Genomic DNA, 26611 nt, shown 5'->3' with positions numbered 1-26611 from the left:
CATCCAAAAATAATTTACACGCCTCTAAGACAATGACAATCAGGTTGTGGGGGTGGTAATTTTGTGTAGTATAATACGTAGATTATATTATTTTACTACTACAAAAAAAATCACCATTTTTATATAAACAACTAAGTTTTAATAAAATCAAATTTTAGTCAAAGTACGTACCTACTTTATTAGTATTATATATGTGCGTGTGCCTGTGCGTTGTATGTGTGTGTGTGTGTGTGGTATAGGTTTTCAAAGATAATTTTACAAGATACTCAAAAAGGCTTGAAAGCTTAAATAAATCGGGCGCTAGTGCGACGAGAGTAAAAGAATACCATTTCTACAAGCAACTAATGTTTTTTAAAAAAATGCTGCAAATTTAACTGACTCGAGCATAGTCGAGGACCAAGAAAGTGACGAAGATGGCCAGACAAATGAAACTACAAGCAGATCTCGGTACCAACCTTGTTCTCGGAAAAGGAAAACGACCGACCAATTTGAGTCCGACATACTTCAGGCCTTAAAAGAGACAGAAAATAGGCATCTGTCGTTTTTCAAATCTATTTTACCGTCGCTAAACAAATTAGACGATCATCAAACTTTAATATATCAAAGTCGCGTCTTACAGGCCCTTACTGATCTCCACCAACCATCACCAAATAGTTACCATAGTTCAACTCAAGATAGTTACCAAAGATCTTACCAAGTCCACTCATCTTACCAAGATGGTTACCCAAGACCCCACTCGTCAGCATACGATTCTGGTTACCAAAGAACCCAACAAACATTTAATAATTATCCACCAACAGTCCCATCATCATCAGGTCCTTATTATTTACAAACACCTGTCGAACCAGTGACCAACGAAAGCGACAATCAATCAAACAAGACAAATGAATCTGAATTTGACTTTTCATAATTAAAAAAAGGAAGCACATATATAAAACTAATAAAGTAGGTACGTACTTTGACTAAAATTTGATTTTATTAAAACTTAGTTGTTTATATAAAAATTGTGATTTTTTTGTAGTAGTAAAATAATATAATCTACGTATTATACTACACAAAATTACCACCCCCACAATCTGATTGTCATTGTCTTAGAGGCGTGTAAATTATTTTTGGATGTTGACTTGTAAAGATGTTTGTGGACTCGACTGTACCTATATGAAAACTGTATTTTTTTTCTAATATGAAAGTTGGTGAATTAGTAAGTAATTATTATAGCCATATTTATATAAACGATTGTTGATTTTTATAAGATATATACCTATATAATATTATTATTTTTCGAATGTTTACTTGTAAAAATGTTTGTGAACTCGACTGTACCTATATGAAAACATTGAAAACTGTTGATTTTTTTCTAAGATACCTATATTAAGTCTGTATGAAAGTTGGTGAATTAGCAAGTGTTCATTATAGCCATATTTATATAAGCGATAGTTGATTTATATAATATACATATATTCAAATGGTAATTACAGATTTGCAAAATTATTAAAATATACTCAAGAGCAAAGGGGTCGGCCGCTAATCCATACAAACGTACTCTCCATTTTCCTCTCTAGATATTAACATTATGGAAAATATTTTTTCATAATTTGATGTATATATATTAACCATAGGGGCATAGCTATACAATAAATTGTGTCAAAATATTTTCAACAATGTTAATAACCAGAGAGGAAAATCAGGACTACACGTTTGTATGAAACGGCGATTTCGCGCGGGTCCTCCACTTTCGTATTAAGTATTAAAAAAAAGAAAAAAAAAATATTTTGTAAAATGGTGGCGGTATTAATTTTAGAATTTTAGAACACGACCTGATTGTCATTATCTCTAAAGGCGTGTAAATTATTTTTGGAATGTTGACTTGTAAGTACAGCTGTTTGTGATTGTTGTTGATTTTTTCTAAGATATATTAAGCCTGTATGACAGTTGGTGAATTAGTGAGTAATCATTATAACCATATTGTTGATTTAAAAAAAAAAATATACCTATCTATAGTATATTATTATTTATGGAACGTTGACTTAATTGTGATTACAAATTTGTATAATTATTTAATTATACTTAAGCTTTTGTAAAATGGTGGTGGTATTATTTTTAGAATTATAAACTACATAGTTGTGATTTTCTGTACCTAACGATTACAGTTATAATTATATAGTGGAACCTCGATAACACGGATCTCATGGGAAATGCCAAAAAATACGTGCTAACGAAGAGGATTCCTCTTGTAGAGGACACCGACTTAGAGAGGTTCTTGTGGGTTTTTGTTCGTTTTAAAGAGGATTCGAGTTACAGAGGTAAAACGCACGAAAAATTATTAGTGTTAAAGAGGCGTAATTGTAGAAACGGAGAAAGTGCAATCTTTATATCTTTTTCGAGTTATAGTCGTGAAGGGAATAGTTGGTGACTTCGTCTTGTGAGGTTAAATATTTCGAGTTATGGAGGTTTTCGACTATGAAGGAAAGGGAAAGGCATTGGCATTTTATTTCGCGTTAACGAGGAATTCGCCTTATCGAGGTTCCACTGTAATTTCATGGAAGTTTTTGATTTTCGTAAAACAATTATACAAAAAACTGTATTAAAAAAAAAAGTTAATTATAGTCATGTTAGCAGGTATATAAAAAATGATGATTTAAAAATAAAAGTTGTCGATTTAGTTAGCCACAAGTATAAACATATTTTATATACCTAACAAAGGCAATCTTATATCATGTTGATTTTGCAAAAAGACATATACCTACATGTTTTTTTTATATTTACCTATTTATAATTACCTAATAATTATGGTCTAAAGAATAAAAATAATTTACATACAGAAATAGTTATGATTTCTTACCTTATTGTTATTCCCAACATCTCCAGACGCCCAACGGGTCTTCTAAATATGTGTTTCTTCTTTATTAGAGGCGATATTTTGCTTAAAAGTTCTTCAAAACATGGCACAGACATTCGAAAATAGTTATAAAATTTATTTTCAGTCATCTTCAATGCCTCGTATTTTCTTTTGAAATGATATCCATCTTAATTAATGACATGAAGACATGGGTTTACCCAAAATTTTCTTTTCAATTGCTTCTTATTTCTGCGCCTTCTTAATAGAAAAGTACGATACATAGTTCTATGCTTTACAGTACCTATATATAAGAAGTGCCGATTAGAACATCACCTCACCACCTGCACTCACACGATCTCATACACCTACACACACACATACACACACATTTAATGTAGATAAAATTGTATTAGCTTAAGTTTTCTTTCTGCTTTTGTTAAACTAAAAACTACCTGTTGCTACGGAGGAGCGGGGCTTCCTGATACAGGTATAATATACTTAAAAGGAAGTCCCAACCTACTACCTTGTAATGTAACTTTTTATTAATAAAATAAAATATTTTCATTTCATTTTCATTTCATTTTCATTAATAACAGCCAAACACTGGTAGTCGAATTCTTTACTACTTATGCAGCGCGGCGCCGCATGCGGTGCCGCGACGACGGACGCGGCACCGCAAGTCGCACCGCCTAATTTTTGCGTTGCGGCGGGCGGCACCGCGCGCGGCGACGCGCAACGCTTTGCGACACCGCGCGCGGCGACGCACGACGCACCGCAAGATTTTGCGTTGCGGCGGGCGGCGCCGCGAACCGTTTTGCGGTACCGCGCGCGGCGTCGCACGACGCACCGCCAGATTTTGCGTTGCGGCGAGCGGCGCCGCAGATTTCTGCGTTGCGGCGGCGGCACCGCAAAACGCGCCGCGTTGCGTCGGCGACGTCGCACCGCGTACATGTGGCCAGGCCCTTAGTGAGTCTGTTTTCAAAAAACTGATCTGATAAAAGGTAAGATAAGAAGACGTGCTAATAAAAACCAGTACTTGTTATTTCAATTAGGTAACAAAAGGTGTAAAATTTCACGGACTAAATCTATCAATTTTACATTTTTGCGACTAAAATCGACACCGGCCTCTTTAAATGTGGCTTTCCGTGGTCCTTATGCTTCAAGTGAAATAAGGGGCTTTTTATTTCAGATTCCAACAGAAATTCTGATAGAAAGAAATGGAAAGCCACAAATGTGCAAGACATTGAGCTGTCGGGTGGGTAGTGGACAAGTTTGTTAAAACATTTCTATCTATTTAGCTAGATAATGTTATGTACACTTCGATGTCATCGTTCATATCGTTAGCGAGTACTGCAACATTGTAGACGATGACTTAGCATCGTAACTCATACATTAACAAGCACATTGAGGGCTTAGCAATGTCAAATGATAGAGCAACGTTAGCTATTGGTTATACAAACATAGCGTATGATAATACGACGAGCTATAACGGTGATGGCTTCAATTACTGGAATTATTGGTCAATTTGATATAGGCATTTGAGGACAATCTTACACTTACAAGGCAACGATATGCAATTGAACCTTGAAATTGATAAAGATAAAGATAGAAAAAGTTTATTATTCAAGTAGGCATATTACAATGCGCCTATGAACGTCAAATAAAGCTACGCCGGCTCTAACCCTACACCTCTGCCCCTTGCAAATCTTTATTTCAGGTCTGTCCTTATTTTTAGGCTTCCGCACCCAAAGGGTAAAAACGGGACCCTATTACTAAGACTCCGCTGTCTGTCCGTCTGTCACCAGGCTGTATCGGATTACATGATCCGTGATAGCTAGACAGTTGAAATTTTCACAGACGATGTATTTCTGTTGCCGCTATAACAAAAAATACTAAAAACAGAATAAAATAAATATTTAAGTGAGGCTTCCATACAACAAACATGATTTTTTGCCGTTTTTTGCGGAAGGGTACGGAACCCTTCATGCGCGAGTCCGACTCGCACTTGGCCAGTTGTTTGTTAGTCACATACGTTACAGTACAGGCTTACTGTATAGTGCAATTAAAATTATATTAGTCGGGTAAATAATTAAATATAGCATCATAAATTAAATTACAATCAATTATCAAGTAGATTTGACTTTCCCGACCCAGTATTTTTGAATTGGACAGTCAATGCCTGCAATCAGGTAATAGTTACTCAGTTTTAATACATTCAGGAATAAATAGATGTTCATTGGAACCCAGGATGATTACATAGACAAGGTATATAGCTAACCGATTCTCTCATCAAATGAGGAGTGTCTTTTCAAAAGGGCTTTCTATTTTTGTATGGTGTTCATAGCGAAATAAGCCCTTTTGAAAAGACTCCTCAATTATGATATCTTGTTAATGTCCTCCGAGAAAAATCGGATTTAAGTAGAGAAAAGCAAAGGTTAAGAACAAGCCGTACGAAGACCCGGTCGTAAGTTGACACCTTGATAACCTCTGATAACATTACTAATTACAGCACTGATTAATGGTATTTTACTTAAACCAACTAGAAACGGTATCTTTTATACTCAACTTTAATACGAAAATGATCGCTTTTAAAGTGTATATTGTATCGTTTCACAAACACATTAAGGTTTATTCACTAAACAGCCATCGAGACGTAAACTGCGAACGCTTAGATGCCGTTGATACGATTTTAATGTCGCTCGTTAGAATAGGAGCAGGCACTTTCCCTTTATGTAAACGCATGCATCGTTGCCAGTTATTACTTCTGAAAATTTATAGAATTTCTAAGATTATCCCTCCAAAAAATCTCCCTAGTGTTTTTAACTAAGCTTTGATAGATTTTGAATTGTCTCATGAATTCAGTATAATTTAACTACATAATCACAAACTATACATGCGTTTTACGTTTCATGTTTAACGTGTCGTTTAGTTGGACTTAACATCCCTAAGTTCTTTTTTTAGTTGTTTGATCTCCAATTTTAAACTCCAGTTGTCAAAGTTTCAGAATTTCCGTATGTTATCCTCACAGTCTGTAAATATACCGAGTGTTCAGTAGCCCCAGCACCGGCGCGCACAGATCTGGCGACACGGGTGTATGTGAAATAATTCAGCATGCGGGACGTTCAGGCCGTTTACCTCGCCGCGTTTATGTGGAAAGTGACCCGGGTACCGCCGGCGAACGCTTCGAAATTTCCGTCTATTCTATTCAAACTGAGATAAATTCTCCGATAAACTTAACCGTTGTCGTTGAACCCGGCTGGATAAATTTGTCAAGCTATAGGTATATTGTCTCAGAAAAACAATCTTTGGAACAACCATCAACCACCTATATGTTACACAAAAATCAGGAACTAGAAATAAAACGAAGGCGATAGAGTGAGACCAAGCTAACTCGGCAGCAAGTGCAAACGTTAAACTTCTATGAAATTATGACATAACACTAGCACAGGCTGTGCTATCAAAATCGCTGCTGAGTTAGCTCGGTCTAACTCTACATCATTGGTTAATTCAGACCAATCATAATAGCATATATGTAATCATAATAGCATTAGCCGTTTCAGAATAATACTTAAAATTCAGATTACCTATCAATGATACGATGGCGCTTATCAGCGCATGACACCTTTCGAAACTTTCCTCGAAAACGCCAACGTAACACTGGCACATCAAACTAATCACCAATCACAATACAAATCGTTGTTCCGATAGTAACGGGCTTGTTTCATTACAATTGTTTACTGAGTTGTTAGACATTCGGACCAGTATAAAAGCGCTCTGATCACGCGATATTTATTAATGTTATTATGGACGGTCATTACACTGGTCTGCTCAAGTGCCGAGTCGCTAGGCAATAGTAATACATGCATGTCGCAACGGCGAGAAAGCGATCCGCTTTCATTTGCTTTCTCGCGCGGCCTAGCAACAAGCGTGACTCGGTGTATTGTGCCCATGGCTCGGCACGTGGACGGTACGTGATTGGTCATTTGCAGTTATAATTCATCGCTTCGGGTCGCTAGCATCTACAGTTACCTTCATTTGTCAAAAGAAAGGCACGATTTTTTGAGGCATCGATTTAGTTATTTTAACGAGTTGTTTTTACTCCGATAATAAATTCTTGTTTGTACACAAATAAAAAGTCATTATACTTGCTCAGCCAGCTAAGCACAGCGGCTTTTACGCTTGAGATTATCAACGTCTAGCTAAAGTTGCACTGTTCATGGGTGGGAAGAATGCAGGGGGTCAACGCTTCTTCCATGTAGATACTTATCTCTTAAAACAAAAGAGAAACTCACGTAACACACATTTTGCACACGGGATCCGTATCGTCTCGTCTCGACTAATTAAAGCTTTTAATTCGATAGTTCGGTATTCGTTAATTAAAGTCGCTAACACAAAGCCAGCTTGGTTAAATAAGTATCTGCATACGCAAAGTTGAAGATTAATTCAGTTTTGTGTTACTAAGTAAGTTTTTTCCCCTTCAGCAAGAGGACAACTGTAATTTAGAGTTAACCGAGCAAGTATTACGTGTATTGTATAATTTAACTGCGAAAGTTTCATCGCGCTTCCTTCGCGTTCACACAAGGCATTATTGCTGCATGCAGGGGTTCCATCTCATCGCTTGACAAACTGATCGCTCTCGAAAACCAGTATAAGTGCACTCTTTGAAATGTTAGCGGTCTCGAGATCACGTTTAACTGGAGAGTTTAAGAATGAAACTCGTGCAGCCAATGATAACACACGGGCAGCAACAGAGCTCTGGTGTTTGCGTGACCTGTGCGTTGACCCGGCGCGACCCGGCCCGTACGCGATCTTCGCCCAACTATGCAATTCCACACAATATCTAGAAAGTCACTGCGGACCCAGCTATGTGCACTTAGTAAACACGGCGTGTTTGCATCGATAGGGGAATACGTAATGCGACTGAATAAAATAATCGCAGAGGAAAAGCGCTCTTAACCTTCTATTACCCAATGAGGGCTGACGATTCAAGTATAAACAGTGGAACTAACAATTATGTACATTCCCGTGTCTAGTTAATTTATTTAAACTTTAAACAAAAGTCCAGACAAAACCGTACTTCTAATTATTTAATTTAATTTGGAGTTGGACTAAAGTTAAATGTTATTTGGACTCGCAATAAAGTTTCCCCCGGGCGTTGCTTCCTAACTTTGTCGGAAGTTGGCGAAAAATTTTGCTATTTCATACTCAACTCAAACGAAAGTTGATCTGCATTTTATGTTATAACGTCTATTTTCTGCATAGTTTCAGTGGCCGTTAGAACTGCTAGCGTTCGCTCGGAGCAATAATAATATTGAAAGACATCGCTTCCGCTTAGTCCGCTGAAAAGGAATGCTGATTCGGATGGGGAGTAAACTAGGGCTCCCGGTATCCGTGTTACACGCCGATACGAATACCCGTGTTCTTAAGCCCGGCGGTACTAAGAACCCGGTTTACACGGAACCGCCGGGATTCGAAAACGTTTCGAAGGAACGTTCCCAAGAAACGTATCTCAGACACGTATCTCCGTTTACACGGGTACTTAAGACCGTTCCGAACGGGTCTGAATACTCCGAACCAGTTTGAGCCAATGTACAATGGTAACAAGGTCCACTATTATTATGTTGACTTCAGATGAATTCGTTTGTCGTACGATTTTTAAAGTGAAGCTTTTATTCTATCGCCCCAATTTATTAAGTTAAGATTAAAACCGCGATTTTAATACCGTAAATCGAATTAATTTCCGATTTTTTTTAGTTAAATGCCTACAATCCGAAAAAAGTTTCACTTGCATCGTGGTTTCATAAAACCGCACAATTACTTTTTTTATTGTTTTTAACCGTATTGATAAAACATAGGTACTTTAATAGTAGGTATACATAATTTTTATTTTAAACTATTTATATCATTTAATAAAACCGATTGCTTCTAAGCTAATTACAAAAATTTGATATCGATCATAGTTTTTTTTTATAATTACATAATGGTATAGTATTTTCGTTAATAATAGGTGTGCAGGCAGAATACAATATTAATTAAAAATAACAGTTTAATTATTTCGTGGTTATTTTTATCTCGGATCTATTACTGCTTTGCGAAAACAACAAACCTGCCAACGGCGCAAAAAAGTTATTAGTAGGTACACAAAAGCGGGATTATCGAGTAATTTTACCCAAGAACCATAAAAACCCATACTACCTTGGATAACTTGCGATAATATTGCTAATTACATTAAGATAGATCTTTAAATTGGTAATCATTCATAATTCACTTTGGTCACTTTCGCACTAGCGTTTAGGTAATAAACTTAAATGCGCACGTTGCCGACCGGTGGTCCATCCATCCATTGTTTTCCAATATCCTTTTGTTTGTCATCGTCGAAAACATGTAGGTTCCCAAACTATTATCACAAGTGTCACTGCCAATTACAAGCTTTATGTCGTTGTAATAAGGTCAAAACATCTGCACAAGAAAATGTTTTCAATTGTTTTGTAGCTGCACCACACTAAAAAGCGTTTTACTGTGGTAAGAGGTACCTAAAGTAAAAACAATTAGAATTTATTGAGAAGGTACAATTTTATCAAGTTGATTTAAAGTGTTTATTAATAACTATACCGACCCGCCCCGGCTTCGCATGGAGAGTCAAGCATAATAAAATACATTCTGTAACAAGTATTCACTTCGGAAGCCTAATAATATTAAGAGTTCAATGTCCATTTATCTGTCACCACCCACTAGGCTGTATCTCATGAACCGTAATAGCTAGACAGTTGAAATTTTTACAGATGTATTTGTACGGAACCTTCGGTGGGCGAGTCCGACTCGCACTTGTCCGGTTTTTTTTTAGAAGTTAATAATGGGTTAATTATTCTTAAAATATAGACAGACAGCCATGGCGCACTTTTTTGTAGACCAATGAAAAAGAGACAAGTCCACCATACATTGACATCAAATAGATTGGGCAGCGTTTTCGATTAAGCCAGCGTGATTTTTTCTAACTTCATTAGCAAACATCGTCATATTTCTACCAATTTAAACAAAACCTTAACAAAATATACACATAAACATTCCCAAAGAAAAACTTCATTCATAGGTGAGGTCTGGTTATCGCGAACATACAGACAGACATACGGATCCGGCGGGGGACTTTGTTTTATAAGGTTTACCTACATTATGTGACAAGAAATACAATTTCATATCATGTTCTTAAATTAAACTTAAAATAAAGAAGCAAGTTAAAATTGTATTTTTTTATAAATACTTAATGCCAATTTCGAACATTAGTTTGACTTCCTGCCTACATACTGAACTCGATGGTTCTAATATTTTTTTTAAATAGGTACTAGCAGGTTTTTATATTATATTGCTAACCCGCAACGTAAAAAAAAGTAGCTATTTAAAGTGCTATATAAAATACTATACTTTGATAAGAAGCGTGAATACTCTTAATACCTATTGCAAGCAAAAACTACATGCTCAAGAAAGGAGTTTCTAAACCGTTTATTGAATTTCGACTCTATGACCCACGGAACAAGGTTAAATATGACAGAAACTCGTCATGAATCTTTTGTCTATTCATTTGTAACTGGCGTTCGTTCCTTCGCTACTATCGTCAAGGACGTGTCCGGCGCCACGGATAAATAAGATACGTATCTTCGAATACCCGTTTATCCGTGTACACGGGTCTTAACTACACGTTTCTTAATTAAACGTGTGGAACGGGCCAGAAAACCGTTTACGTATTATTCGGAAACGGGTATTCGAAACGTGTAAACGAAACACGGATTCGACCGCGAGCCCTAGAGTAAACCGGCCGGCATCGGCAACCGGAGGGGCTATAACTGTTTACGGCTGGCTTGGCGCTGACTCGGCAAGTCGGCAGCCCGCGATGCCCGACGCGACGCAAAAACAATTCACACGAATCTGCTTACACCGAGCTTTTAATGTATGCCAATCGTCAAATTACGTATTTCGTTTGTTTAAGTATTCTTTATTGCACCAATAATGATACATTTTACATACACGTAAAACTACAAAGAAATTTTAAAGAAGAATAGAACCAGGTAACAACATGCGGTCTTATCGCTAAAAAGCGATCTCTTCTAGGCAACCAGTGTTTAATGTTGACACAATAATAATTTCTTCTCTTCGGTAATCGCTCCCAGTTACGATATGTATAATTAACAATCCTATCATTGAACAGTTCTTACTTGAGATAACGAAATGAAGTCCAACAGAATAATCGTAACTGATACCAGTCTACTTGTGAATTGACGAATTCTTTAAGGACTCAACATTTTGAATATCTTCTATCTTATGATGTCGGCAAGTTTATATTTTCAATTTGGAAAACCAAACTGAAATTTGGCCTCCTATTGTTCGCCGTAGCACTACTACGAAGTTTACTCAGGAAATACCCTAATGAATAATGATTCAAACCTTTGATTGCGATCATGTTATACAATTTTATACTCACAGAAACAAAGGGTATTCACATCAGCGCCATTAGATGTCTTTGTGGCGCGTCATACTGGCAATCATGACAAAAAGCCGGTAAAATGACAGCTGTTCAAAGTCTATTATGCTCTGTATGTATAGCCGCCTATTGTTGTAACGAAAAATGTGTACAGGTGATAATAACCGCCTTTAACCATTAAATCACCTTTTATCTATTTGTGGTATCAAAATTCACATACATATTTATTAATAGTTTATTTTCGATATTCTAGGTCAACCATTAGAATCGACGGCATTTAATGTGTTTTGTGTCCTAGTTTGTTGTTACCTGTTGTAATCTATCTGAAATGGTTATGTTCACACAACCAAGATATTTATTACATCTACCCTTCCTCGGTGAGCTCATTCCTACTGTCATATCGTTTTACGACTCAGCAGTCTCAGCACTAAACGGCAACGGACGACCACAGCACCAGCAGTCTATTCAATATTTCGATCAAATTCAAATAATGTCTCTTCTATTCAGCATATTGTTTCCACATTTCCTTTGTGAAGCACGAACTGCCAGCGTATGGCGGCTTGCTTTTATTTGAATCGTTCCGTTTGCGGCTGCGTTCAAAATAAAAAGTTGTACGCCCGCTCGATAGCGAGCTTAAAGCGGGGGAGAATGCCCCCGGTGCAAATACACAACTTAGTTAATTGTGTCACGTTCAATGTGTATCCTTCATCAATTTAGTAGGGATGCTACGCATGTTGAATTTAGTAACAATATCTAGGCAAATAGAAAATGAGAAGGACAATCTTAGTAGAAGATACGCAAATGAATAAATAGGTACCCTATACAAGTCTTTCATTCCAAAACTGTACGAGGTGGTATGTGTAGGAATGCCAGACGCTCTTAGTTTTCTTTGTATTGTTTTAATGTGATTAATCCTACAAAACTTCCGTCGCATAATGCTTGCTTGCCACCGATGTGGTATAAAAAAACCTTTACGAAAAACAGAATGTACAACATGACAAAAAATAGTCGGCAAGGGAATTGTGTATCCTTAATCAATTTAATTACCGTTCGCGTGTAACCTTGAAACGTTTAGCAACAATGCCGCGAGGAGAGAATTGTAAGGAAAATTGAGTTATTAAATTCCACGCAGGAAAAATCTCGTGCAACGTTAATTGATAAAATTATCAATTGTAATTTTACAAGCCAGTTATCCGAATAAATGCTCTAATTAGATAAACTAATTACGTACCGGCTCATCACAGCAGTTGTTATTCCGTTTGTACTGAATCACTCTCACAATTATAACTTGCTCTGTCGAATTGCTTATCAACACAGCCCTATGAATGGCTAAATAGAACGTGAACACGTGCTCAGAAACGGGATCGATCGAGAAATTTCCCCTCTCACCACCTGTCTCTAAGACCCGCTTTTCAGCGGCCACGTAAAAAGTTTAAACACGCATCCACCTATTCCCGTTCCTTTGCCAAGATTACATCGACTGAAACGCAAATTCGCCGCGCACTCACTTTACTTGCTTTATATTTTGTCGTGTTCGTTGAGTTTCAGCTGCATTCCATACCAGATTACAATCTGGGTCAAAGTGGCTCTGTAGCGTAGTTTTATTTATAACCTTAAAAGGTGACTTTTATCTTGCAATGGCTAATCTTTCCTTGTTATTTGTGCGTTACATGTGAACTTGATAGTCTAATGTTAATGTAAACTTTATGTCCAACCTCAAATCACATGTAGCCAAATCAATATCATAAAGCAACAGGAAAAACTTCTCGAATTTAGTAGGTTTTTGATACATATCTCATTAAAAACCAAAGTTGAACAGGTTTCGGCCTCAAAGTTTCATTCATATTGTTGAAAAAATAAGTCCGCACTCCATCTGCTCTTTCCGTGACTCACCGCTTTCCCTTATTATTATTTATCATACTTTTCGTTATTCATTACATACACACATCTGCCCTTTCCAATTTTGTCATTAATCATTTGCATTTTATCTAATCTATCCAATTTATCGGCTTTATCATTGTTCCAAACTTCCTAATTCTTAAAACAATCCAAACATCCTCAACAATCCGTTATTTATCGGCATTTATAAGTTCCAACCTCCAATTAGAGCCGTATTGATCAGCCAGACACGGCCATCTTCGAAATGTTTCTGTTCGGAAAGTAATGAGTCGCTGTATGTGCCGCCCGCGCGGCCGGCGAGGTGAACGACCCCTGCGCGTCCCCGCGATCGAACGCTCGGTCGCTCGCCGTTGCCGCTCGCCGCTCGCCCGCCCTGGCCCACTTATGGCTCGACAATTACTCTTTGCACGTACTGAATACACTGTCATTAGTGTTTGCGCAAAGAGATTAGCTCTAGGATTCGTCAGTTTCGCTTTGCCCGCTCGCTCCCTTTTCTCTTTGATAAAACCACGTTAAAACTGCCGTAAATGGGGAGAGACATCGTTGCTTTATAGAACTTGATTCCCAAAGGCTTACCTACGAAGTGTAGAGCACCTTAGTATACAGCTTGAGGAAAGTAATCTAAAGTCGTTTCCCTTCCGAACGTGTTAAAAAACTTAAAAACTTATGTTGTAAATTTAGGATCACTGATTAACACACCCAACACAATCTTAAAACGGCAAACGGCGCTACTTTACGACAAGCTTACGCAACACAATGCTCAGATAAAGAACACTTTTCCAAGTTCAAAACCAATTTAGATTAGACGATTGCATCTAGAACTCGTTCTAGATATCTAAAAAGTTCTTTCAAGGACTGTTAGTAAAACGAGTGGCAGAAAGTACCTATAAAGGTAACTTACACAAACAGACTTTAATGTTCTAGATCTCAAACGGGTTCGGTACCTTTGTGGTCGTTTTGCGTCAGTCTGAACCTTAGTCAACACGCGTTATTTAAATGACGCTCTTTCATGTGTGCTCATTTATAGAACTGGACAAGTTTGTTTTATTATTCGTTCGAATTGATATGCGTCTCGAATCTATGATTTGATTTCTTTATATTATACTTTTGTTAGGCTTTTACAAAATTAATTAAATGAAGGGCATTTTCAACTGTATTTAACATATAAACTGAAATAGATATCATACACTAAAGAAAAAGTGACCAAGTCCACCGGTGGCCGAGGTGGGAATCAAACCCGCGTCTTCAGCTTAGGTACGCGGCTAACGTCCTGATATTTCATAGAGTGGTTTGATTTGTTCCCTAGTAGTATTTAACATAAGTAGTTTGTTTTTCTTGACTCCTTATGTGATCAGTTGATCACAAAATTCGTAGATTGCAGTTTGCCATCCGAGTTTTGGCAGTCTATCATTGAAATTTAAGTATCTCTCAGACCATCACTTTGTATCGATCGATAAATTATTTATTTACTGTACACTTCGTATATGTATTAACATGTATCCAAATATCAAGCTCATAATATAAAGCTACTGTGAATTTTCCTTTACCAACATGAGGTTACTAACCTCGTAATTCCCAATTACTTGGTTTGTTAGACTGACGAAGAATGAGCCACCGTTTTTCATTCAGTTAAAAAAATATACATAGACTGGCTCACACTTAGACTTCTTCCCAGGCATGACTTCAGACGTTTACATAAACAAAGAAAATGTTCTAAAGTTTACTAACACGAACTCGTTTTTACAACGGCTAATCTGAGCTGATAGATTATGTAGATGTAGAGCATTCTAGTTTGTAAACAGCTCGCTCGGCACTCTTGTCTGCCGAATGTTATGATATGATAATCGTGCACCGTCTACTCCGACTTGCACTTGTGCAAGCAAACCGAGCAATTACTGCGTAGATTCTCTCTTACGTAGCCGCATATTTGGTTATTGACATTTAAGATTGCTTTACTGTGATTAATATTTAAACCTGTCTCTTTCATGGCGATGACTGAGTTGACAAAGAATGTGTGCAAGTAACTTATAATACACGTTATAAAATATGGTAACCCTCTTTTCGTCCTTAGCTTGATAAGAAGGTTATTAATAGGTACATTAGGAATTGAGAGCCAATTAATATGTCCACACCTGTTTGACGCCGCCGTTGCGTCATAGAATAATTCACACGACACGGCTCTCACGTCGAAGCAATTTAATTCTACGGCATTGTTATAATGCAATTTTAATACACGTAGTTGCGCGCACGGCAACTTGCTAGTTCGCCGCTAGTTACTTTACTTCCAGGAACTCGGAACTTTGAACTAATCCGTCAAAAACATGTTACACCCATCTCCGGTTTTAACCAACTTATCTACTTACTCTACTTATGACCGTCGCCTGCGGTTTGCATAGCATGCACATGCACACTGCTAGTTGGTTAACATTTTCTAATTACTTTGCATGCGTTCCGAGTTTGCTTAATATTTTTCAGCTTGATGGATTATGTTGGGGAATGTCGTTTAAACCCATTCGTGCCATTTTAATTAACATTCTTGGAGAAGCTTTTAGTACATCCGGAAATAATTTCTTGATAGATCAGGTACGTGTATATGTTTCCTTGATTTTTATTGTCATTGCTATTGATGCTTGTGTCGCTTACTGATAAATAATCACTCTTGTTTTCTCTTCTTTCTCCGTGCCTCTTCCCATTTACTTGGGGTCGGCCCTCTGAATATGTTTTCGCCATTTGGCTCTGTCAAAGTAGGTTGCTGGTATTTTTTATTGAATGAAATTCTTAATGTATTACTTATACAATACTGCATGGAATATTTACGTCATTACGATAGCTGGAATGGAGGTAAATTGATTTGCAAGGATATTGCAGATCAGCGTAGTAAATGTTAAGTTAATGCTAGTCAATGTAAACATTTCAAAGCTAAAATAATCATTCATTACATATTTCATTATTAAGAGATAAATACACAGCAGGCACTTGCATTGCATAATCGTATTTCATTAGCAACTTATTACCTATTTCAGTTAGGTATTTGATAAATGATAATATGGCAATCGACAGTAATTTGGCATACGTGACGGCTTGATAAAGGCGCGCCGTGCATGATATCAAACATAACCAAAGCAAAACTGATCGATATTAATAATGTGAATCACGTTTCTTGTTAAATTTGTCTTTCCCTTCTCGAAAAATTTCTCCGCTGCTGACCCTGAAAGTTGTTATCAAGAGGACTCGTATATAACCGCATAATATACTTCGGAGTGCTAAGTTTTACTCTGTTACTAGTTGCCTATAAATTATTCACGAAACTCGCAGGCTTACTCATATGAAGGAAAGATAAACATGCTATAAAAATATGCAAAGCGAACCATAAAGCGTCTGCATTTATAGCTCCCATAACATTTCTCATCGCTCGCAGTGCATATTAAATTATTCTAGACCCGCTATTTCCAAGTAATTATCGTGATAAATGCCTCCGAAAACCTATCACTAATAACGGAAAGTATGAAATTTGCCGAAGTTGCAACCGTGCCTCGGGGTGCGCGCTAGACCTATATTATAGGTGGTAAGTACAAGAGTCAGGCGGGGACGGGAAACTTAGTTGCAAAAGATTTAATGGAAGTTAGTCTCTTTGTCTAAGTTCGGGAGTCGTCTGGCCGCTTCGCAACTTGACGCGAATGTATATCTGGGGGTTAGTCAAAAGGGAAGTTTTATTGCTCGTGAATTTCATTATAACTTTCCGAGGCCCTCTCTCTTAATGTCTTTAAATGAGGATTGTTGTCTATTCTGTAAGGATTATGGTTAATTTTGCACGCGGATGTTTGCCGGCGGAGTTTGAAGCGGTGTTTTTTCAACGTTGTCTTTACACAGTTGTTCTAGCAAATTAGATACCGTTAAAAAACATCTCATGTAACTATTTTTAGAAGCATACAAAAAACGTGTCTGGAAGCCGACGCTCCACCATTGTAATCGTCTTTTTTCTTCTACTTTTTATGTTTATATTGCGGACGTATGAAGTGGTCCGTTTGAGGTGGCTATTCAGCGTATCCTGTGTAAACACCCCACCATTCAAGATAAACGTCCTGTAATCATCTCGAGCCACTGCGGGAATCGAACGGGCACTCCAGCACTTAGCCAAATGGATCGCATGATGGCGTAACGGCCTGTAATGTATTCAACAACGTGCGATTGTTCGACAGATGGCGACGGCACGCCGCGAATTGTCTTTGTTCACATTGTGTCTTATACAACGCTTGAATACATATAAGTTTGGAAAGCCGTTTGGTTGAATAGAAATTCTGTATTTCTTAGTATTGTGTTTGATCTACATATTGTAATGTGATCTGACCTATTCGATAATGTTAAAATTAACATCAGGTGTATCTTTGAACAATACCTAAAACGACGGGTATTTAAAGTAAAACACCTGTTTAAATTAGGATTGAAGCAATCGGTTCAGAAAGTGTCAATTTTTTTGTAATCTATCCTTATTTGATTGAGTCATGTCTTATGCTTTTTTATCCAATTGAAAAAGGAACAGAAAAACCAAGAGCGAAGAAAAACACAAGACGATATAGAACAAGTAAAGTATAAATAATAGCATACATGATGATAACTTAACCAAGCGCCTGGGGCGTACAAGTGAATCTCTAAAAAGAAAATGAATTGAATACGCCCTCGTATATATTACATCGACGCCACCACATTATTCACAACTAAGTCAATTACGCGTACAAGCTTCGCATCGGCATCGCATGTAGCAAGATTATGACACGTCAGAAGTTCTGTCCGCCGGGGAAAGTTGCCGAGTTTGCTACCAGTCTGTGCAGTTTGCTTCTGGGGATGTAGGGCTGCTGGATATGGCAGGCGAAAGGATGACGCGTAATGTTACTGTTTTGTCATTTTTAGCAAAAGTCAAGCGTGTAATGCCTTGCAACGGCTCCGGCTGCAATGTCATAACGAGTAGCAAGATGACAAGTCAGAAAATATGGCCGAAAAGATCTTTAACTTTGACCTTAACTGTACTGTACCTAATATAATCTAACCAATCTAATAAATTGACCATAGGAATAAGGTAGACGAAAGTTGGCATGAACTGTTTAAGTTAATCATTGTGGACTTAGTCGCCTCGTACGACACCCTTATCCTGAGGGTTGGCGCTGTTCTAAAGCCGGCCACCACTCTGCAAGTTAACCATACGGTTTAACAACTTAAAACTTCAGAATGTTGTGATGAGCTAAAGTGAGATCTCTTTCAAAATTGGCTTTTACTATGAAGACGTTCTTGATGACTATGAAGGCTGATGCCACAACCCACGGAGAAAGTACACAATCCAGTACACAGTGCCAGTCTGTTTTCTGCTAGCTCTTATAGTATTAGCGTTATTAACTTATTACGATTTCAAGTGTTACACATGCACATACTACTCTGAAGCACAAGTTCTAGCTGTGTAAATACGGACTGCGCCGTGCAGTTCACTCGCGAAGTCGCGATATTGCACGGCATAGTCAAAGCACATGTGTCTTAAGGGTCCCCGGCAAGCGCGGTTCTCATACAAACTTAGTTCCGCTCTCATTTTAAAACGACTAGCTTGCTCTGAAACTTTGTACTTATAGGTACAATAGGATAAGGTATTATCTATGTCTGTAATTAGTTTATGTAGATTCAGATACCATAGTTAAAAAAATACAGCGAATTTTAGTTTTTCATACAAAACATGTTTTTGCTTTATTATGTTTGTTTTATAAACTGGAGCTATTATAAACTAATTTTGGACCTAGATATACCTTATGTCATTGTATGTGCAAAATTTCATTACAATCCAACACGTAGTTTTAAAATGAGAGCGGAACTACTTTTGTATGGGAAGGTGCAATTCGGCCGAGCTTGCCGGGGACTCTTAACTGTCTTAATACTTCGCAGATTAAATACGTTTTACATTTGTCTTTGCACCCCTGTTTGTGCAATAAACTGCCACATGAAACTAGTCGTATTTGCTTGCAGTGATAATTATTATATAACACTTTTCTTTTACAATTTTCCTTTTTTTTCTGACAATATAGTTTATTTTCTCGCTTAAGTTATATTACCATATTTAGGTTTGGTAGAACTATATTGACATTTCTTTATCAAATTCAATTTACATGAGAATTAACTTCACTTGCGTGAAAGTGTGCTTATGTTTGTTTTAGTTAGTTTCCACTAATTCCGCAATTACATACACAATTCCCGACGTCACTGGTTACATAACTGTAGGCAGAAGAAACTGGGCTCCCCGCTGCGGCTAAAGTTCCGTACACAAACAACCGCGTAAACAAGACTTGTCCGATGCAATAAATAACAAGTTGCGGTGTTTATTAGTGCCTTCCTTGAATAACAATCTCGGAGGGCTCATAAGCTCAGGCTTTATATAAAGTAGGTAGAAGCTCTTTAAACAGTTTAAACACTTAGTTAATAGGTACCTTACGAAAAAACAGTGAAGATAAACACGCTAGCATGCATAAACAATATCAGTCTAGCGATCATGCTACATAAGTTTAATTTTAAGAAAATCCAATATGTACCATCGCCCACACTGTTAACAGTACATCGGTTGACCTGATGCGTTTTGTAATAAGATGTACAGTTAGGAGTGTTGCTGTTTGTACCTAAGCTCAATTTTAGTGAACTGCATTGTTGTTATGAGTAAATAAAAATTAAACCTGACTGCTTCGAGGAGCCAAGCAGTCTTTGCGTCGAGATTTGAACGTCGGACGACAATTTTTAAATGGCTGAAGATGGGTCTGTCTTTTATGTTTATATTGTATGATAAGTAACTATACTCCACCCGGCCCTCTAGTTTATTTATGACTAGCTTTTGCCCGCGACTTCGTCTGCGTGGAATCAGTAACAGCAGCTAGAGTAAATTTAGCGCCTGGATAAAGTGTAATAGCAATCATTCAATTTGAGCATAAGCTTAATTGCTTGACATCAATTATCAGGCAATTCATTAAATCTCTCAATTTCACCCTCCTTTTCATTCTCTTTAGGGGTGATTTCCGACATAAAAAGTATAAAAACTATCCTATGTCCTTTCCCGGGACTCAAACTATCTCTATGCCAAATTTCAACTTAATCGGTTCATCGGTTTAAGCGTGAAGAGGTAACACACACAGACAGACAGACAGACCGACAGACAGACTTTCGCATTTATAATATTAAGTATGGATATGGATTTATTTTGCGGCTCTTCCAAATGTCACAAAAAATATTAGGAATTACGCTAGGACCCTACTTCTGAAATACAACTTTACCAAACACTTCACATTTGCTTCAGTAAACTACACTTACATAACAAGTTCCTGTGTTTATTACTTCTCTCAACAAGAATTACTACGCAAGTCGCTTCAAGTGTTGTGGATGTGGATCTTGAGACTCATGTGGGTGTTACACGTGGATCCTACTTTTGTCTGATACAACAACTTTGTTCTACTAACTTCACATTTACTTAAGTTAGCTAATAGCTAGAAAATTGCCTCATAACTAGATAAGGAAAATTGTCACATGCAAACCTACCGGCGTGGGTCAACTTTGAGGGAATTATTTTCAAAAGGTTATATTCCCAAGGTTAAATAAATTCAAGAGACGTGCAAATAGAGGAGAGCAAGTAAGAAATCACAACTCCGTGCACACTAAAAGAGGTAGTTAGCAACCTGAAAACATTGCTAGGCTTCATGGAGGAGCTGGGGTGGCTAGAGTAGCGCTACCTCGTTTCACCCAAAATGGTTGTCGATTTGCGGAAAAAAGCCCAGAAGCACTAACGTAACTTAGTAATTTTCGAAGAGTTACAAATTACTTTTTAAATACGGTCTCTGCAATTAGCGTCAGCTGTACAACTTCGGACCAACTTGATTAATAAATATTCATAATTTACCAAAGTTATCGGCCGAACAGTTCCAAAGGTCAGCCATTGCTAGTTTATCAATTAATATCGCCCGTTACTATGATTAATTATCCGATATCCAACATTCTAGGCCAACTTTCTATGCTGCAAACGACACTACGTGCACAAGGATTACGAGAGCAATCAATATTGTCGCGGTGGGATCGCTTGTCAGTCAAGATTATCGGCCGCTCGTAAATTACAAGGTTTGCGCTGCGTCGGTGGAACAACGTTCGAATATAGACATACCTAATTACCTATGTACAATTAAACTCCATGAGTGTCGCCGGTGGGACCGGTCATGTTTTACCAAAATTGTCGAGTTAACCGGAACCAAACATAGCCAGGAATGTCGTCTTCTCTGGTTCTCTAGTACAAGGAACCTGTCATCATTTTATGTTTGTTATCTTACAAATGAGAATATCAATTAAATAAAGCGCACTGGGTGACATAATGCACCTTCTATATTATTATGTTTGTACCTACTTTGTACTAGCTACAACCGTTTTGTCGTTAGATTTGCGTCAGATATGCCTACGCAAGGACTGTCAACAGCCATTATTAGTGCTACAGCCAGAACGATTAGACGCAGTGCGCTCGAAATGACCGAAGTCTCAAACGATACGATCAAGTCTTTAATGCTTTGCGGTTACAGAGCGCCCCTATATCATTGGTGAAAGGGCTTTGGCGCTCCGGAATCGTAGTAATGGATCGGAAACCGCTTTCAAAGCCTTGAAACTATAGCTCCAATTAATTTCTCCTTTAATACCCACTCTTTTCTTTTTCCATCGAGACCTAACCGTAACTAACGCCGTGCCTTTTGCGACAGACAATAACAACTCTATCCGTATTCCGTAATAACGATGGTTTGGCCGCACAGTGCACAGCCGGCATGTAATCGATAGTTCGAAGACCCTACGGTAATAACAAGTTATTGCTTTCTAGCCACCGAACGGACGGGCAGCGGCAGTCCATAAGAAAACGTTTCGAACGTTAATTAAACTGATAGCTCTTGGAATTGCACGCATCTATCTGTCGAGTTGGCGATTTGGGGCGGGGGATAGTGTTGGAAAAGGGTCGGGTTCCGGGAGTCGTTTATATTACAACTTGGAACTTAAATACTACTTAATACTTTGGGATTGTATTTATTGTAAAACTGATCAATGATATCATTAATAATGCAAGTCTCGTAGCGAGTTATGACATTAGAATATGTTTTTCTGTTCGAAATAATTTAGAAGTTTAGTATTTTAAAAGTTTAGTGTAACAAGATTGTTTGCTATATACAAGCGTGACATTGAAATCATTATCTGCGTAGATTACGCATTATTTGATCCCGTTAGCGAATGTAATTTGTAAAACACTTGTGTAGGGAATATCTAGTTTATTTGAAAACTCAAGTTTTATATAGGGAAAGCAATCGGACAAGTTGTCACAAAATAGGCCTATCTTCCCTCGTTTCCCCTTAATTAGCTAGTCAAAAAAGTGACCAGTTATCGCGTCCAGTTGCGTTTCTAGATACTATAATAGTAACACATTTAAAAATAAGACCCGAATGGTTTTCAAGTGAATGAAAGAACTCAAATTCGCAGGTTACAAGTTCACCAAGCCCCGCGCCTATTCTACAAAATCGAAACTTACGAACTCGAGTCGTTCCCAACACTAGAGGGTACCTACTGAACACAAGAGCAGGGGAGAGTTGAATGTCGATCGGGGGATTAAGGAATTGAGTACGTTTGGAGGAGGCGCTCGAGACTTCCGCGATGGTTTGATTATACTCACGGCTGTTACAGTCAATCGCGGGGATTGTTGACACCGTTCTGAGGGGTCGGTCTTATTGATTTTGACGATTGGCTCCGGCTAATTTCATGTCTCAAACAGCTTCAGGGCGACTTTTATTTTTAGGTCATTGCGTGCCGTCCATTTTGCGTGTATTTAGAAGAATTAGAAGAACATACAACATACTCGCTACTGCACTGCTATTGACTTTTAAGTCTTTTAACCCAATAAGGTTAGTAATGGTGCCGACCGAGTTCACCTATTTTACTGGTTATTCCTAAATTTTCTTGCAACGAGGTCTAATTGTTTAGTGTGTTGCTTTTCTGTCAATACACCGCTATTACGCGACGGTTTGATTATACTCGAGGGCTGTTACAGTCAATCGTTTCGCTTGTTGACACCGTTCGGAGGGGCGGTGTTATTGATTTGGACGATTGGCTCCTTAATTTCGTGCCGTTGTCTTTTATGTCGCAAACAGCCTTAGGGCGGCTTGCATTTATGGTGAGGCAAACATTTTTCGTGTACCTATTTAATATAATAGCAGCGTACAAACTACAGCATAGTATGTCCTTGAATGTGAGCCTAGTATAATTATGTTACTATTATTGTTGACCCGATTGTAACGACAGGTTCATTGCGTTGCTGTTTGTTAACTGAGGCTTCTTTGCGAGTTGTTACAGTGGATCATTTTGAGACAAATCGGCTTCACTGGTTTTGATTCCATTCGTTTTGATTCCAGTCGTTTGTCGCAAACAGCCTCACCAGGGCCCTTAGTATATAGTTCTTGGATTATTATTATTTTACGTTGTACGAGGTATAAGAAGGATGTCTTTGGACATTTTAATGACAGTTTTTTTTTTAAACCTTGTAGCTATAAACGGCAACAATGCACAATTATCGTTCCCATCGCCGGATCTCGTTTGCGAAACCGGCTTTCATTTATGTGTAAATCTTGTTTTATTCCGAAGCCCATCGGGGACAGGACCGCAGAATTACCGCTAAGTGGGAAAAGTGGTAATCTCGTTTGATACACGCACTCTTAATGCCTTTTGCCTTCGGTAAGGGAAGCTATCTGCTTAATCACATTACGGTACGTGCGTTTTAATTGCTGTTGCCGTGGCGGTTTGTCGCTAGCCTGCTAGCTCTTCGAAGCAAAGGAGCCTATAAACGTGCGTTTCTAAGTATTTTACGCCACTCCCGTACCGTCCGTATTAACAAAATGACTTGTTCTAAACTAAACGCTCGCCGAACGCGGCAAACTTGTATAAGTGAGCTCGTCTATTATGCCCAGTTGTTACAGATCTCGAAGTTATAGCAGATGTGAATACACATTCAGGGTTTTCCAGACTGGGAAATACCTACTAATGGCATTACTAACAATCCTGTCATTAGCATCGTTGTGGAACTTGTGGACTTTTCTGTATCAATTATTGTCAAAGATGTTTATTGATTTGTAGACTAGTCCACTACTTAATGTTGACGAATCTACCTAATGATGGTTTAAATAGAAAGTGCAATATTCGAATTAAAATTCTACTTAGTTTTTTTTTTTTAAGAATCACTTGTTAACAATGTAAGACACATAAGTGATAAGTGAACATAAGTGATACAAAAGTGTAACATGTAAGTGAAGTACTAAAAATATTAATCTTGTAATGTCACCCAGGCAGTCGGCCAGGGATTCGGATGCGGATTGCGATCAGCACTCCGTTCAATTAAAAGTTTCCCTTTGTACCAAGACTGCTTCAGGGTTAGAATACGTAATCGGCGGCTATAGTTTCAATAATAGCCCGCCTCGTGTACGGACTGGCAAGGAACTATTAACCCTATTCATGTTATATAAACCAAGAAGACATTTTATGGGCATTTCCCGTTAACCAACCCATAACATGTTATATTGGTATACATCTGGGTTTCCCCGAAAAGTTATAACCCTTATAACCCCATTCATCGGTTACACAAACTATAAAGGCTTACATGTAAACGGCACTAGTGCGAATGTTTCGTTTTTAGAGTAGGTGAATAGTAAAGGGTGTGTTTCTGTTTCCCGGACGCGATCAATGGCGCTTTCAATTAAAAGTTTGCGCCCCATTTGTGGTCTGGGCTGCATTGTTTATAACCCTTCGTCGCTAAAGGTATGTTGCTCCCCCTCTAGCCTCTCGGCCTTTAGCACGCATTATTCCAACAAGTAGTTTAATCGTAGACGTTTTTCATGACACCATTGATATGAACGGAGGCTTGCGACTTTCTCCTATATTGTTTGTCAATTAAAACGTTTTCAGTAGATCGGCATTTTATCTTTTATTTATGAACGGCAACAAAAGCCTAGCTTAATGTTGTCAATCAACTAGTTCCAAGTAAGTTAAGTCTATATTTTAATGTACATTGATATTTCTATCTATAATTTTTTTTTCAGCTTATAAAAAAGATGAATTAAGTTTGAACAAATAATAAGTCGTGGACAATTTTTCTTTGTCTTTTGGACATGAAATCTTTTTTATTTGGTGAGAGATCATACCGCGATTTATAAGATAGAAATAGTGTTAGTTCAGTGTTACTTGTTGTATACCACCAGCCCGCAACGTACGCATCGGACGGATCAATACGAGTAGTATACGACCGGCCATTGCGGATTAGTGGGAACGCTCACGCTCGCGACATTAATATAACTACAGACAGACACATATGTAAAAGAATATGGCACGCTATGCGTATGTCAATTTGATCCTATTGTACGACTGAATTTGATTTAAAAATAATACTGTTTTCGGCAATTTGAGGCAACCCATATATGAATCAGCACAATTTATGTAGGCGGATTAATAATTGACACAAAGAATTAAATAAACAGGCAGAGTGCCAATCGTATCGGCATCATAAACGATAAGTATTGGCCGTATAATCGTTTCGAGTTCAAAACCCAGAGTATATATACTTGAAAATATTCCAAACAGTTCCTATTCCATTTCCTCGCAAACTCGCCAAGTGCGTTTATTAAACTTCGATCAAAAGCGCCCCGAATAACTTACTCCGCAGTTTGGTTTCTCATTTCAACTTTTGTGACTGTTCAGATCACTTTGTCTTTAAAGAATTTTGCCTATTCACTTGGGTATTTTATATGTCATTCAAAATAAAGTGGTCTTTATAATACCCATCTAAACAGACGTTCGATTCACAAGGGAATTTTCAAGAAGGGAAATTTCAAGAAGAAGTATGAGGCAGAATACATTACAACTTTTGCGTGGGCAACTTGTAATGTAAGAAACGTGCAAGTTTGAAGGTCACGGCCATGTTCTGTCTGAAGTACCATTATCACTACAATTTATAAAACAAAGTCCCCCGCCGCGTTTGTCTGTTTGTTTGTTTGTAAGTTCGCGATAAACTCAAAATCTACTGATCGCATTTTCACGCGGTTTTCAACAATCAATAGAGTGATTCTTGAGGAAGGTTTAGTTGTATAATTTGTAACGGTTTTGTGTAAGTGTGTAACCCGTGCGAAGCCGGGGCGGGTCGCTAGTGCTAGTAGGTATATTGTTGGGTGAAATATTTTTGAATGTGACTTTATTTAATGAGTTCAGTTTTTAATTGACTAATAGTTCATATCCATATGTTTATAAGGAGAATACAGCTTTTGCCTACTATTCCATTTTAATTTTTGGTTACGAACTCTTGCATAAGTTCTGCGGCGCTATGACCATGA

At 37.9% G+C, this 26611-nt stretch overlaps 1 protein-coding gene across 3 annotated transcripts in view; it reads left to right on the top strand.

Moving 5' to 3' along the window:
• Positions 1 to 26611, top strand: part of LOC134750515 (C-terminal-binding protein) — a 114023-nt gene that overhangs the window by 52228 nt on the left and 35184 nt on the right. The window lies entirely within an intron of this gene.

The sequence above is a fragment of the Cydia strobilella genome, chromosome 20 (genome assembly GCF_947568885.1).
Source record: "Cydia strobilella chromosome 20, ilCydStro3.1, whole genome shotgun sequence".
Lineage (NCBI taxonomy): Eukaryota > Metazoa > Arthropoda > Insecta > Lepidoptera > Tortricidae > Cydia > Cydia strobilella.
This window is presented reverse-complemented; position numbering and strand designations above follow the sequence as displayed.